Raw genomic sequence first — 15,707 nt, forward strand, 5'->3', positions numbered from 1 at the left:
ACAATAACCTCAACATTTCTTCTTGTTTACAGAGCATGCAAAATTTTTCCACAGGCGAGGAGAAAACAAGTGGAAGGCGGCTGGCTGTAGTTTTAAGGAGAATGTGTGGATGAGCTGTGATGGCATGCCTTGTTTACCCAAACACTTCTTTCCTCATTATGGAAAGTTGATATACGGGTTAGACCATGTATCAAAAGCCGGGATGGTTGTGCAAATGAAAGAATTGTGGTTTACAAAGGGTTTCACAATTTTTGCTGAAAGTTTTTGCAAAAGGTGTGTCATTTGTAACACACATAACGTGGCAAGAGGGATAAAAACACCTATAGTATCTCAATCACCATCAGGGGGGCCTTTTGAGTATCTTATGATGGATTTCATCGAGTTAACCCCTTGCGGGAAACAGAAATACTGCCTGGTGATGGTTGACATGTGGTCCAAATGGGTTGAGGCCTTCCCAACCTCGAAACAAGACTCGGCAGCAGTAGCGAAAGCTCTTTTAACCGAGATTGTTCTGAGATGGGGAATTCCAAGGAAAATCAGCTCGGACAATGGGACACACTTTGTCAATGAAGCAATAAAGCAGGTGGGTCAGTTTTTGGGAATTGACATGAGAACACACTGCAGTTACCACGCCGCCAGTGGAGGCACTATTGAGAGGGAGAATCAAACGATCAAGAACAAATTGGCTAAGTGCTGTGAGGAAACTGGGCTCACATGGGTTAATGTACACCCAATTGTGTTGATGTATGCAGAATGAGAAAAAGAGTCAAAACAAATTTAAGTCCATTTGAAATACTCTTTGGTAGACCACCATTCATGGGAATAGAGGGGGAGAAACAAAGGCTGCCATCAACAGATCTGTGTGAGAATGACATGTTGAATTATTGCAAAGAAATGTCTTCTCTGTTGTCCAATGTTTGTGTTCAGGTGAAAGCTGCTCAGAGAAAGGTTGCTGAAACCTTCCTGCATAAGATCAGCCCTGGCGATTTTGTTGTGATTCGTGGCCTGAGGAGCAAGAGCTGGAAGGCTAAAAGGTGGCTGGGACCATTTCAAGTACTACTGACGACTCACACGGCGGTGAAGGTCGCAGAGAGAGCTGTGTGGGTTCATGCCAACCACTGCAGGAACGTTTCGCCCACATCGCAGGAGAATCAGCAACAGGAGGATATTGTTCCGAGTGAATGTCAATAAATGCCGAGATCAAGTTTGAACACCAAGTACCACTATCAGTGGAAGAGCAAGGCCAACCACAGAGAATAACATGGCATGTGTGCAGAGTGAACCCCATTGTGTGGTCACAAGCAGCAATCATCGTGAAAAGGTATGAACTGAAAAGAATTCAAGAACAATGCGAGACGGTTTAAAGCAGGATGGTCTGACTGCAGGGTCAGAATCAACGTGAAGGACAGCGGACAACTGTACAGCCCTCATCAACGACAAAGATGTCAACTTCACATGCCCATTCAGCAAGCCACATGAAACTTCACCTGCAGCAGTGTGGGTGTGTGGCAACAGGGCATTTCATCGGATGCCAAAGAAATGGTCAGGGTGTTGTTATCCAGCTTTGATGAATGTGGGTACATCTGTGTATTTGCCAAACAAGGCACCTGGGGTGGGAAGGGAAAAAAGAAATGTTGAAATTTTGCCTGGGGTTTTGCCAAAGCACTATGCAGCAAATGTGGGGTGGTCATTGTTCTTAGGGGTGGGTACAACGGTAACAATTAATAAGATAAATGACCTAGCATGGACAATATTAGCAATAGCTAATAGCACAGAAAATGCTTTGACAATGATAAATGATGAAATGAAACAGTTAAGAGATGCGGTCATTCAAAACAGGTTGGTTCTTGATATGTTAACTGCAGAGAGAGGGGGAGTTTGGAAAATGTTGGGAATGTCTTGTTGTTTCAATATTCCAGATTACAGCGACAACATCACAAATGTAATTGAACACATGAGAAAAGCCGTACAGGAGCCAGAACATGTTGAGAGTACATGGTTTACTTGGTTTATGAATCTTTGGGGAGGATGGGGGTATTGGCTGATTCAAAATGTGTTACCAATTGCGGTGGTAGGACTGTTGATATTGTTATGTTTACCATGCATTATAACGTGTGTTTCCAGCTCAGTACAGAGACTGGTTAAAGCAGGGATGTCTGTTCAATTGGTAAAAAATGACAGTCTATCCAGAGGATGATGAACACAAATATGATGATACAAGTAGCGAGAGCTACTGTGAAATGTGTTAAAATGAGGTATGTCTTTTCTTTCTGAGAATGTTTTGATATGTAAAGAGGGTTATAAGCAGTGGTCATCCGTGTTATGATATGACGTACAAGGAGAGGGTTTGAAATGAGGGATTTTACTCTACTTTTATTCTTTGTATTTTTATAGCCTGCTGATATAACCAAAATGTTAAATTGATGTGTTTTTCCTACTTAATCTGTGCAGTATTTCTTGTTTATACTGAGGTGACTGAGGGTCTGATTTTATGTCAGAATTGCAGTAACAGTGTTTACTCATTTAGCCCGGCTTCAGATAAAGTCTTTACTTGCTTGCTAATACTTAAGGGACTATCCCCACAAAACAAAAAAAAAACAGCCTAAGCTTTTTTACTTTTTCCAAATGTTATTTCACAAATGTTTAAGTGAGTGATCATTTATGTGAAAATCAGAGAAGAAGAGTGTAAGTGTGATGATATGACTTAAAATTTGTCTTATTGTTTATTATTGTGATTGAGTAATCTGAATGATAAAAAGCGGGAAATTGTTGTAGAAATGTTAATACTCATTGATCAGTAATAGTCATTGCAAGGGAATGCCCGTGTGTCTGAGGAATGCAGAGGGGGAGGATCTGCTTCTGTTGGAGACCTTGGGGAAAAGAGGTATAAAAAACAAGTCAGCCCTCCCCTTCAGCGTCTCACTCATGGCACAGATTAATTCCTGTGTAATGACTGGGTCCTTCTTGCAAGAATAAATTATTTTAAAAGACTGTTTGATTCAGAGTGTCTCTTACGCAGTAATAATGGTTGGTGTAACGTTATCCATGGAAAGGAGGAGGCGAGAACCGGCTTTTCAATATAAATAATACTTTAATATACATTTTTGCATTTAGCAGATGCTTTTATCCAAAGCGACTTACAGTGCACTTATTACAGGGACAATCCCCCTGGAGCAATCTGGAGTTAAGTGCCTTGATCAAGGACACAATGGTGGTGGCTGTGGGGCTTGAACCAATGTCCTTCTGATTACAAGATTACCAGTTATGTGCTTAGACCACTACACCAAGACTCCTTAATGATAAAATTAAAAGACAACATAAACACACACATGACGGACATGTCCATTAACGATCTCTCTTTCCCGCACGATCCTCTGCAGTCGACCTTTATACCTCAGAGGCTTGATTAGCCTAATACGGGACCGGGTGTGTAGGATCACGACCCGGCCCCGCCCTCCGCCCTGCCACAGTTGATTAATGATCTTTTGCCACAACACCATCAATCTCTGGAAAGTTGAAGGAGAGTTACACAACACATAGCTTAACACATTAAATTAAAAAAGGCCCTGGCGAGATAGAGTGTTGAAAACCAGCAGGCGTTTGCCAAACTATCCAGGGCATCATCTATTCTTGGAAGTGGATATGCGTCTTTCTGTGTCACCTCATTCAACTTTCTGTAGTCAACGCAAAAATGTAAACTACCCTCTTTTTTCTAACCAGTACCACTGCCAAAGGGCTACATGAAGGTTGTATGATACTATTATCCAACATTTGTCTTATATTGTCTGTAACTTCCTGTTGTAAATGCAAGGGTGCACGGCGAGGAGCCATCCTAATACGTTTAGCTGTGCCTGTATCAATCTGATGTCTCAATAAATGCATCCTACCCAAATTGGTGTCGCCTGGACTAAAAATGTAAATATAACACCCCAAAACCTCATGAATTGCACCACATTGTGCTGTCGACAAACCCTCATGTCCAACCCAAAATGAGAGAACAGAGCATCAGTCGACCACAGCGCTTTAGGACAATCCGACAGCCTCAGATCTTCTGCCCCTTCCCCAATCTCTATATCTGTGGCTACCACTCCAATTTTCATTCCATCCCATAAAGTATGGGAATCTTCAGTCACATTAATAACATGAACCGGCATGACACCTGCTGTTACAGAACACACAACACGTGCAACTAACACATCACAGTGATGCGGCAGGGAAGAACACTGTTCCAAAATACTGATTATCTTTCCTTTTGGAGCTCCCTTGATGGACCCCAAAAGGATCACTTCACTATGAGGTGGTATTAGAGTGTGTCCCCGCACCACAACAGGCATTGATGGAATTGTATTGAAAAAAAATGTCCCATCAAATAACAGCACCATGGCTGTAGAAATTCCTAGTGAAATGTGGGAACGCAGTCTTGAACTTGTCCACAGATGTTCCATGAATGCAAGGCATTGTCTTATTCAGTTTAAAGTGCTTCATAGGCTTCATTATTCCAAGTGTAAACTGAACAAAATATTCCCAGAAGTGTCTCCATTATGTGACAAATGTAAAATTTTAGATGACAGCCTGTCTCATTGCTATGTAATGTATCCAAAATTACAAAGTTTCTGGAATAAGATTTCCCAGGTTTTTTTCAGATACATTGGACATACGATTTGAACCAGATCCTATATTAATTATATTTGGAGTCTCTGAAGAATTATTGAGACTTACACTGGTACAACAACATTTTGTTTCATATGGTTTAATTTCTGCTAAAAAACGTATTATTTTGTTTTGGAAGAAAAAGGAAGTTCCAACGATTAAACTGTGGCTGACAGAGTTGACTGGTACACTACAAGAGGTTCTTATAATATACTTTGTGTCAAAAAATGATTTATGGCTTAATTGCTGTACCTTTGACCTTTCCCCTTCCGCTCACCCCGCCCCGCACCGCCCCACCCGCCCCGCCCCGCCCGCCCTCTTTCCCTCCCACCCACCTTCCCCCATTCCGGTGTGTGTGTTGTGGTGTGACGTGTTTGGTCATATCTGATGTTATATGTCTGCAGAGGTATCCGCCCCCACAACTGTGTATTTAAAAAGAGTTTAGGTTTGAAAATGAGATGTCAAGATAATGTATGGTTCATGATGAAATAATTCATTGTTGTAATCATTGAGTTGTTTTTCAGAAACATGTTAAAGTAATGTGTGTGTGGGGTTCATTTGGATTTATTATTATTATTGTAAGACATAAAAAGCAGTATTATGTTTAAAATGTGTTTAAATGACATCTTTAATGAGCGTGTAATGCTTGGTGTCAAACATGGTACAAGTTTTTTTATTAACAAAAGGGTGAAAATGTGTTTTCTAAAACAGTGGATATTGGATAAGACAAACAAACATTCAGATGGTCGCTTTAAAATAAGGATTTAATGGTTAATGATTGTTATTTACTTTTTAACAGAGGAGAAAATGTGTTTTCTAAAACAGTGGATATTGGATAAGACAAAAAACTTTCAGATGGTCGCTTTGAAATAAGGATTTAATGGTTAATGATTGTTATTTACTTTTTAACAGAGGAGAAAATGTGTTTTTAAACACCTCTCAGACTCCCATATGGTCTAGAGGTTAGAATTCCTGGTTTTCACCCAGGTGGCCCGGGTTCGACTCCTGGTATGGGAGAGGTGTGGCATGGTAATCCACTGAGCTCTGATCTACGTGGAGCTGTTGTGAGAACAAAGGCAATTCAGTGGCATTCTCGGCACAATGACGTGGTTTTCAACAACTATAATCTTTGATATTGGTTTAACAAATACACGTATTATTAAAAACAATATTTCATTTAATTTTAGTTCTAACAACAGATGTTTCTAAACAGTGGATATTGACTGATGAAAATCAAAGGATGCTAGTCATTTTTAAAAATAATAACTAAATCGTTAGCAAATGCATATGTGGTATTTTATCATTGACCTTTTTTGTAGATCAAAGGTTCAGATTGTCAAAACACATCAAAGACATTTTTAAAAATATTGAAAATAGTTTATCATCCTTAATCTTTGATATTAGATTAACAAACACAATAATTAATTTTATCTGTAACACTAACAAAAGGTCTTACATTTTAAAAACAAAATAGTTCGCTTTATAAAATACAGATTTAACACAAAAATCTTACATTAGTTCTGCGCAGTCCTTTCATGAGCGAGGGGTCTCTTAGGAGATATGTGTGTGTGTGTGTGTGTGTGTGTGTGTGTGTGTGTGTGTGTGTGTGTGTGTGTGTGTGTGTGTGTGTGTGTGTGTGTGTGGCCTATAGAGGGTTGATGGATAGATAACAACCTAAACTTTGTGTCAAAATTGGGCTTCCATGCAGAGGGGGGGGGTAACTTTTTACCATTTGTGCGGTATGTGTGTGGAAATTGCGCTTTAACTGACAAAACATGTGCTTTGTCACTACAAATGAGTACCGTCAGTATTTTGGTAAACAGGTTTTTTATATAGAATTCTGATCGAAATACCTTTAATACAAAAGTTTGTTACATTTTTTTTTAACCATGAGATTCTAAAACAGTGGATATTGAATGATATTAGTTTATTTTACTCAAACAGACGATACTGGCAGAGCAAACTCATTTAGACGGACACTTTATTAACAAGGGTTAGGCTATTTATTTTTACCAGAGACTAAAACGTATTTTAAACCAAATGTTCAGATTGGCAAACACAATATTGCCGTTGAAATAGTATGCATTATAAATTGTAACTTTAACACGTGTTGTATTGCATTTTTCCAATCAAATTAATAAGGAGTTTTTGATCCAGACTTTAAGGCGACGATCGACAAATGTTTTGTGGCGGGGGGTGAAGACGCGCCAAGATTTCGAAGTGTCAGGGATTTTGGTATAGTCTGGACAGTCCTTTCAAATTATTCAGGCATTAAACTATCAAACATACCAATGTTGATTTATTCAGTTCTAAAAGAGTGTAACTAAACATACATCCAAGAAATTGTTTACACAAATTATATTTGTAGGCTACTGTTAATATTGTAAATATCCATGGGTGCGTTTCTTCACGAGCATTCGTCTGCTGCAGATTTGTCACATCTATATTTACCTACAGTCATAACAAGTGACATAAAAAATGCACATCCGATATACACTCAAACAATAGAGCAATTTACTTAAATCAATGAGTGGTATACATTTAAAATTGATGTGTACCAAAATAATACATTCTGATGATTGTGCTCATACTTGTGTGAACTGTTGAATACTAATGGGGAAAATGAGCAAATGCAAGATTGGCTATGAGAGAGCAGCCGGACTTGATTGCCTCCACCTGGGTGTTGTTGCGGAAAGGAAGTGGAACGCGGGCAAAAGAGAGGACGAGGATCTGTTGATTTATTTGCAGCCTGGACTTATTAATCTGATGTTTAATAAAGTAAACTGTCTTTGTGAAATAGTCTGAGTGGTTGTGTGATTTATCTTCTGGCATTGACAAGTAGGCCTAATGAAATAACATAACTGTTACACTTGCAAAAGATTTGACAAATGCAATGTACGTTTAACAACACGTCTTAAACATGAGAGACAAAGGCGGTTATAAAAGCAATGGATACATGAGACCATTGAATTGAATCTGAAGCGTTATAGAGAGAGAATGCCAAACGAAGTGCAAGTTCTCGATATGTGACTGAAAATGATAGAATTAAACTTAAAAAGTACAATGCTCAGAACTATGCAACCAACAAGCAACATCGTATCAACATAAAAGAACAGAGCGAGAGAAGTATGCCAATATCAAACAGCTGCAAAGGATATAACTATTTCTTCTTTTCGTTGTAAAAAGCAGGCTGAACGGTGTGTTGTTTACCCTTTCAAACTATGGCGTTATATATGTGCCTCATTCCTGTGCTCAAAACTTACAATTACTCACTCAGGAATGAGGCACATATATAACGCCATACATTGTGACTGTCTACGGTGAGGTTGGTTATTTTGTCACGCGCACACAAAAAGAGACAGTCACAATGTTGAGTGAGAACTGCTTTATTAAAACAATAAAGCAGGCAACAGTACAAAAAGGGCAAAACCATTGAAGAGCTGTCGAGGGAGCGTAGGGTCAAAAGCCGGGGAATCAAAGATATAACAAGGGGGAAAATCCAATGAGGGAGGTGAACGATAGCGGGGAAAACAGTGGGCAACTAGGGCGAAGAACAAGACGAGACTAGCGGGAACAATGACAGGGGAACGAGAGGAATGGGGGGCTGGCAAGCTAAGAGGAAGAATAGTACCTGGAGGTCAAAACTAGACGAGACTAGCGGGGCAAAGATACGGGGAACTAAATACAATAACCAACCCCAAACAAACGAAAGGATAGTGAGTTATATAGGGGCGAGTGCAGGTGTGAACAATGAAGGTGACGAGACGAGTGCAGGTGAAACTAATGTGTGGGGATAGGAAGCGCGTGAGTGCAGGTGGTCATAATGTTCAGGCTGATTGGAAGCGCGTGAGAAGCGAGCATGTGAGTCAGAGGGGGGAGAGAGTTTACGAGCAAGAGCAAAACCAGGCGTGGAAGCCCGAGGGAGGAAAAGGAGCGTACGAGCTCAAGGGGGCGGAGCGAGGGAGCGGGAAGCGAGCACGCTCGCGGAGTGCATGTGTGCGTGCTCGAGGAAGCGGAGATGGGGCAGAGGAGCGGGGTTCGTGACAGTGTGTGTGTGTGTGTGTGTGTGTGTTAAAACTGACATCTTTGTAAACTAGAAAATATCGCAACATTTAAACAAACAACTATTTACAAATGAGGATAACTCTACAACAAACAAAAATCCAATTGTGGCAATAGAGGAACTTTTGTGAGTAAATGCACACCTGTAAACGTTACTTCATCAGTTATTGGTAGACTTTGTGGTTTTCTTGAAATAAAAATCAGTAAAGCGATGATCAGTTGGCATCACAACAGTACACATTTTTGTTCATGTACACGTTTCTGAGTGTGAGGTTTGATCCAGGAATGAGTAAATTAATACCAAAAATATGAGTGTCAAAGTAAACTCAGCCTTTGCATTTGTGTTTGACACCCCACTGACGTAACAGTACCATGAATGTAGTTTCAGGGTGTGAATTAGTGTTAAAATATCTTGTGTGTGTATATCACAAGTCATTTGATTGTTGTCCAGTATGCCATCACCCCATTTCTTTGAAATGTTCACACTTGAATTGACATGTGTTTTATGATAACTGTGTACAGCATACTATAAAAACCTCTGAATTTGAACTATTGATTTAGCAAATGATTTCTAAAAACTTTCTATTCTTTTAAGTAATTATATTTAATTGTTGCCTGTATTACAAAGAGCAATACTTCTTTAACCACATCTCTACCATGTTTCACAACGTTACATGGAGCACTTGATGGGTAAAAAGAAAAACTTTTTTAACAAAATAAACCCTTTTATCTCCCTTCTTTCACACTTTTGGTTGTCACCATGCTTTTCAATGAAAGCAAACCATAAAACACCAGGAAACTCATGGCACCATATTGTTTTGCTGAACAGAATTACACAAGACCCCATCAGGCCTGATCAGGGGGGTGTGTGCGTATTCTGAAAAAACCTCCCTACCCCAGACCTCTGACTTCCTGTAAGAGCTCAGTATCGATTGAAAGACTTTGGGTGGAAAAATGAGGCTTTGAGTGGAAAAATGTAAGAATCTTTGTTACATTTTACAATGAATGTATGGTATTTCATTTAAAATGATCATTGTTGAAATAAAAATGTTAAATACATTTTATGGTAAGGTTTTTGTTCAGCATCTTTAAAGCGTCAATTGCTAGAGATGTGTTGGACCACCTAATGTTTAAAAACATTTCTCTTTGTCAAAAAGTAAAAATGCAAGACAACATGAAGAATTACGTGAAATGCTTATCGTGTTTTAGTAATATAAATCAAAACACAAAACTTTATTTTTGTTAAAATATTTGTTCATATTTAAACTGAATGTGTGTTTTGCTGCATAGACTTTGTTTTAGAATCTCATGTTTAAATTAAAAATGTAACAAACCTTTGTATTAAAGATATCGTCAGAATTCTTTAAAAACATTATTGCGTTTTAGTCAAATAAACCTGTTTGCTAAAATACTGTATTGCCTAGTGAATGTGGATTTAATTTGCAGCACGCCCTTTACACATCGTTTTAGAAAGATAATTTTCATGTCTTTAATAAATTTAAGAATCTTTGTGCTAAAGATGCATCTAAATTAGCATTTAAATGTGTTACTGCAATTTAGTAACATAGCCGTGTTTGTTAAACTAATGTTAAACGTAATCTTTCAGTAACACCATTTATTCCTTATCTTTAAAAGTGAAAATCTGAATGAGTTTGCTTCACAACCAATATCCACTGATTTGGAAACATTGTTAAAGGTAAAAATGTAAGATATTTGTTGTTAGAGCTATAGCTAAAAATATATATATTATTGTGTTTTAGTGAAATAAAAGTGTTTGCTAAACTAATGCCAAACATTCGCTTGGAAAAATATCATTTTAAAAGAGTAATGCACTTGTTAAAGACCCGCTGCCGTCTCGCGCACAAACGTGTCTCATCGGTGACATTTGCACACAAAATACACTAGACAGTCTGTTTTAAATGGGTTGTGTTTTCAAATCTGAAGACCACATGTAATGAGTTTTTTACTATGGCTTAAAATAAAATATTTTTAGATTGACTACCGAATAATACACGTGTATAAACCTCGTATTACATAATGAAACGGTTTAACCCCTTACAGAAGTAAACAAACATATGGTTTGAAAGTGTAAACAACACACCGTTCAGCCTGCTTTTTACAACGAAAAGAAGAAATAGTTATATCCTTTGTAGCTGTTTGATATTGGCATACTTCTGTCGCTCTGTTCTTTTATGTTGATACGATGTTGCTTGTTGGTTGCATAGTTCTGAGCATTGTACTTTTTAAGTTTAATTCTATCATTTTCAGTCACATATCGAGAACTTGCACTTCATTTGGCATTCTCTCTCTATAACGCTTCAGATTCAATTCAATGGTCTCATGTATCCATTGCTTTTATAACCGCCCTTGTCTCTCATGTTTAAGACGTGTTGTTAAACGGCATTCACTAAAGTACAGGGGTTTCAGTACAGCGACGCACAAGGGGCGTGGCCATGACATAAAACAAATTTCAGGTCAGCGCACATGCGCATTATAGTGCCTTCTTTCCGCGGGCTTTTCATAACAGCGACAGCAAACTGATGGAACAGCCATGGAGAATCTAAGACAAAATAGGGAAATCGGTAAATGTTTTTGTTGTTTTACTATGATACAGAGGCAGATGATTTTATAAAAGATGCGGTAGCATTTTAATGTAAGAACGAGTAACGATAAATAATTTTTGTTACCGTTTGCAATATAAGTGCATATGAACTATGCAAATTTTGAATTAGGAGAACGCCTACACTACCACGTCACATTTTTACGCTGTACTGAAACCCCTGGAAATAAGTGACTGCCGTTGTTAAACGTACATTGCATTTGTCAAATCTTTTGCAAGTGTAACAGTTATGTTATATCATTAGGCCTACTTGTCAATGCCAGAAGATAAATCACACAACCACTCAGACTATTTCACAAAGACAGTTTACTTTATTAAACATCAGTTTAATAAGTCCAGGCTGCAAATAAATCAACAGATCCTCGTCCTCTCTTTTGCCCGCGTTCCACTTCCTTTCCGCAACAACACCCAGGTGGAGGCAATCAAGTCCGGCTGCTCTCTCATAGCCAATCTTGCATTTGCTCATTTTCTCCATTAGTATTCAACAGTTCACACAAGTATGAGCACAATCATCAGAATGTATTATTTTGGTACACATCAATTTTAAATGTATACCACTCATTGATTTAAGTAAATTGCTCTATTGTTTGAGTTTATATCGGATGTGCATTTTGTATGTCACTTGTTATGACTGTAGGTAAATATAGATGTGACAAATCTGCAGCAGACGAATGCTCGTGAAGAAACGCACCCATGGATATATACAATATTAATAGTAGCCTACAAATATAATTTGTGTAAGCTATTTCTTGGATGTATGTTTAGTTACACTCTTTTAGAACTGAATAAATCAACATTGGTATGTTTGATAGTTTAATGCCTGAATAATTTGAAAGGACTGTCCAGACTATACCAAAATCCCTGACACTTCGAAATCTTGGCGCGTCTTCACCCCCCGCCACAAAACATTTGTCGATCGTCGCCTTAAAGTCTGGATCAAAAACACCTTATTAATTTGATTGGAAAAATGCAATACAACACGTGTTAAAGTTACAATTTATAATGCATACTATTTCAACGGCAATATTGTGTTTGCCAATCTGAACATTTGGTTTAAAATACGTTTTAGTCTCTGGTAAAAATAAATAGCCTAACCCTTGTTAATAAGTGTCCGTCTAAATGAGTTTGCTCTGCCAGTATCGTCTGTTTGAGTAAAATAAACTAATATCATTCAATATCCACTGTTTTAGAATCTCATGGTTAAAAAAAAAAATGTAACAAACTTTTGTATTAAAGATATTTCGTCAGAATAAACCTGTTTACCAAAATACTGACGATACTCATTTGTAGTGACAAAGCACATGTTTTGTCAGTTAAAGCGCAATTTCCACACACATACCGCACAAATGGTAAAAAGTTACCCCCCCTCTGCATGGAAGCCCAATTTTGACACAAAGTTTAGGTTGTTATCTATCCATCAACCCTCTATAGGCCACACACACACACACACACACACACACACACACACACACACACACACACACACACACACACACACACACACACACACACACACACACACACACACACACACGTTTAGGTAGTTATCTATCCATCAACCCTCTATAGGGCACACATACACACACACACACACACACACGTTTAGGTAGTTATCTATCCATCAACCCTCTATAGGGCACACACACACACACACACACACACACACACACACACACACACACACACACACACACACACACACACACACATATCTCCTAAGAGAAATGATGATATGAAATTAACACAGGTTTTAGTCTTGCATTTGTCACTGTTCTTAAACCATTATCGCAACCCCTCGCTCATGAAAGGACTGCGCAGAACTAATGTAAGATTTTTGTGTTAAATCTGTATTTTATAAAGCGAACTATTTTGTTTTTAAAATGTAAGACCTTATGTTAGTGTTACAGATAAAATTAATTATTGTGTTTGTTAATCTAATGTCAAAGATTAAGGATGATAAACTATTTTCAATATTTTTAAAAATGTCTTTGATGTGTTTTGACAATCTGAACCTTTGATCTATAAAAAAGGTCACTGATAAAATACCACATATGCATTTGCTAACGATTTATTTATTATTTTTAAAAATGACTAGCATCCTTTGATTCTGATCAGTCAATATCCACTGTTTAGAAACATCTGTTGTTAGAACTACAATTAAATGAAATATTGTTTTTAATAATACGTGTATTTGTTAAACCAATATCAAAGATTACAGTTGTTGAAAACCACATCATTGTGCCGAGAATGCCACTGAATTGCCTTTGTTTTCACAACAGCTCCGCGTAGATCAGAGCTCAGTGGATTACCATGCCACACCTCTCCCATACCGGGAGTCGAACCCAGGCCGCCTGGGTGAAAACCAGGAATCCTAACCTCTAGACCATATGGGAGTCTGAGAAGTGTTTAAAAACACATTTTCTCCTCTGTTAAAAAGTAAATAACAATCATTAACCATTAAATCCTTATTTTAAAGCGACCATCTGAATGTTTTTTGTCTTATCCAATATCCACTGTTTTAGAAAACACATTTTCTCCTCTGTTAAAAAGTAAATAACAATCATTAACCATTAAATCCTTATTTCAAAGCGACCATCTGAAAGTTTTTTGTCTTATCCAATATCCACTGTTTTAGAAAACACATTTTCTCCTCTGTTAAAAAGTAAATAACAATCATTAACCATTAAATCCTTATTTTAAAGCGACCATCTGAATGTTTTTTTGTCTTATCCAATATCCACTGTTTTAGAAAACACATTTTCACCCTTTTGTTAATAAAAAAACTTGTACCATGTTTGACACCAAGCATTACACGCTCATTAAAGATGTTATTTAAACACATTTTAAACATAATACTGCTTTTTATGTCTTACAATAATAATAATAAATCCAAATGAACACCACACACACATTACTTTAACATGTTTCTGAAAAACAACTCAATGATTACAACAATGAATTATTTCATCATGAACCATACATTATCTTGACATCTCATTTTCAAACCTAAACTCTTTTTAAATACACAGTTGTGGGGGCGGATACCTCTGCAGACATATAACATCAGATATGACCAAACACGTCACACCACAACACACACACCGGAATGGGGGAAGGTGGTTGGGAGGGAAAGAGGGCGGGCGGGGCGGGTGGGGCGGTGCGGGGCGGGGTGAGCGGAAGGGGAAAGGTCAAAGGTACAGCAATTAAGCCATAAATCATTTTTTGACACAAAGTATATTATAACTACTACTACATTTAGAAAGAATTAGGTGTGTTCTAAAAAACAAGATTTTGTTATTTGAAAAAATGTGGTCACCTTTTATTTCTTTTCTGCAAGCTAGTGATTAATGTTTACTATGCCTTCATGACATGCTTTTACCACTGGATAGCACCTTTGGGTTGAGTTTTTGGGCAGGGTTGGATTTTTTATTTTTTATTTTTTTTATTTATATATTTATTCTTGTTCATGCATATTTGTTAGGATATAATTTGTATTTGTTTGTATATAAAAGGTGTAGTTACAAATGATCATCTGTTGAAATACCAAATAAAAACATTTAAACATAAATAACAGCCCCATTCATGTAGATCTATTTTTGACCCAAATTTAACCAAAAAGTCACTACTCAATAAGACCTCTTTGAATTAATATCTGCCATTAAAAATCAGTGACCAATGCCAAAGAGTAAAATTGGCATGTGGCCAATTACCTCCATTTTCCCTCCATTAGCCACAGAGACATCGCCATGATAACTTGGTAAATCACACCCCCTGTCGGTAGCTTTTAAACAAAACTGCTTAGGAACAACAGATACCTGTGCTCCAATGTCCACTAATAAACCTGTTTCCACCCCTCCCACTTTACCATACATATATACCCCAGCACCACCATCCTGAAGGGGGCAGGCCAATCTAAACGTTGAATCAACTGGAAGAGGGGCGGACACCTGGCCTACAGTGCCTTCCCCTTCACGTTTCCCGGAACATATGGGCAATCTTTCTTAAAATGACGAATACAGCCGCACTCCCAACATGCCTCCCCTCGCTCTTGATTCCTCTCCAATCGATGCAGCCTTATATATTGTCGATTGGAGGGTTGATACACCTTCTGGCCTGAGGGGGCAATGCACTTAATGTCAGTTCCTGTAAATTTTTTATGGTGACTTGCAGGGTTTTGACTTCTTGATGAAGCACTTCCACAACTACTAACAGTGCTTGTATTTGACCATCGATAGATGACGTCGCATTTTCACTGACGACACCACTCACTCTTGCACTACAATTGGTATTATTATGCTCCAAGTCCCTAATTAATTCAAGTTCTGAAGCAAGATTTATTGCACCTTCTAACGTTGCTGGTTTGGCACTATGAAGA

General features: G+C 38.0%; 2 non-coding genes across 2 annotated transcripts; one reads left to right on the plus strand and one right to left on the minus strand.

Moving 5' to 3' along the window:
- Positions 1 to 5,595: 5,595 nt before the first annotated feature.
- On the plus strand, positions 5,596 to 5,667 carry trnae-uuc (transfer RNA glutamic acid (anticodon UUC)). The gene has a single exon. It is a non-coding gene; the product is annotated as a tRNA-Glu (tRNA).
- A 7,986-nt stretch (positions 5,668 to 13,653) lies between these two features.
- trnae-uuc (transfer RNA glutamic acid (anticodon UUC)) lies at positions 13,654 to 13,725 on the minus strand. Its single transcript has one exon. It is a non-coding gene; the product is annotated as a tRNA-Glu (tRNA).
- Positions 13,726 to 15,707: the final 1,982 nt, after the last annotated feature.

The sequence above is a fragment of the Xyrauchen texanus genome, chromosome 39 (genome assembly GCF_025860055.1).
Source record: "Xyrauchen texanus isolate HMW12.3.18 chromosome 39, RBS_HiC_50CHRs, whole genome shotgun sequence".
Lineage (NCBI taxonomy): Eukaryota > Metazoa > Chordata > Actinopteri > Cypriniformes > Catostomidae > Xyrauchen > Xyrauchen texanus.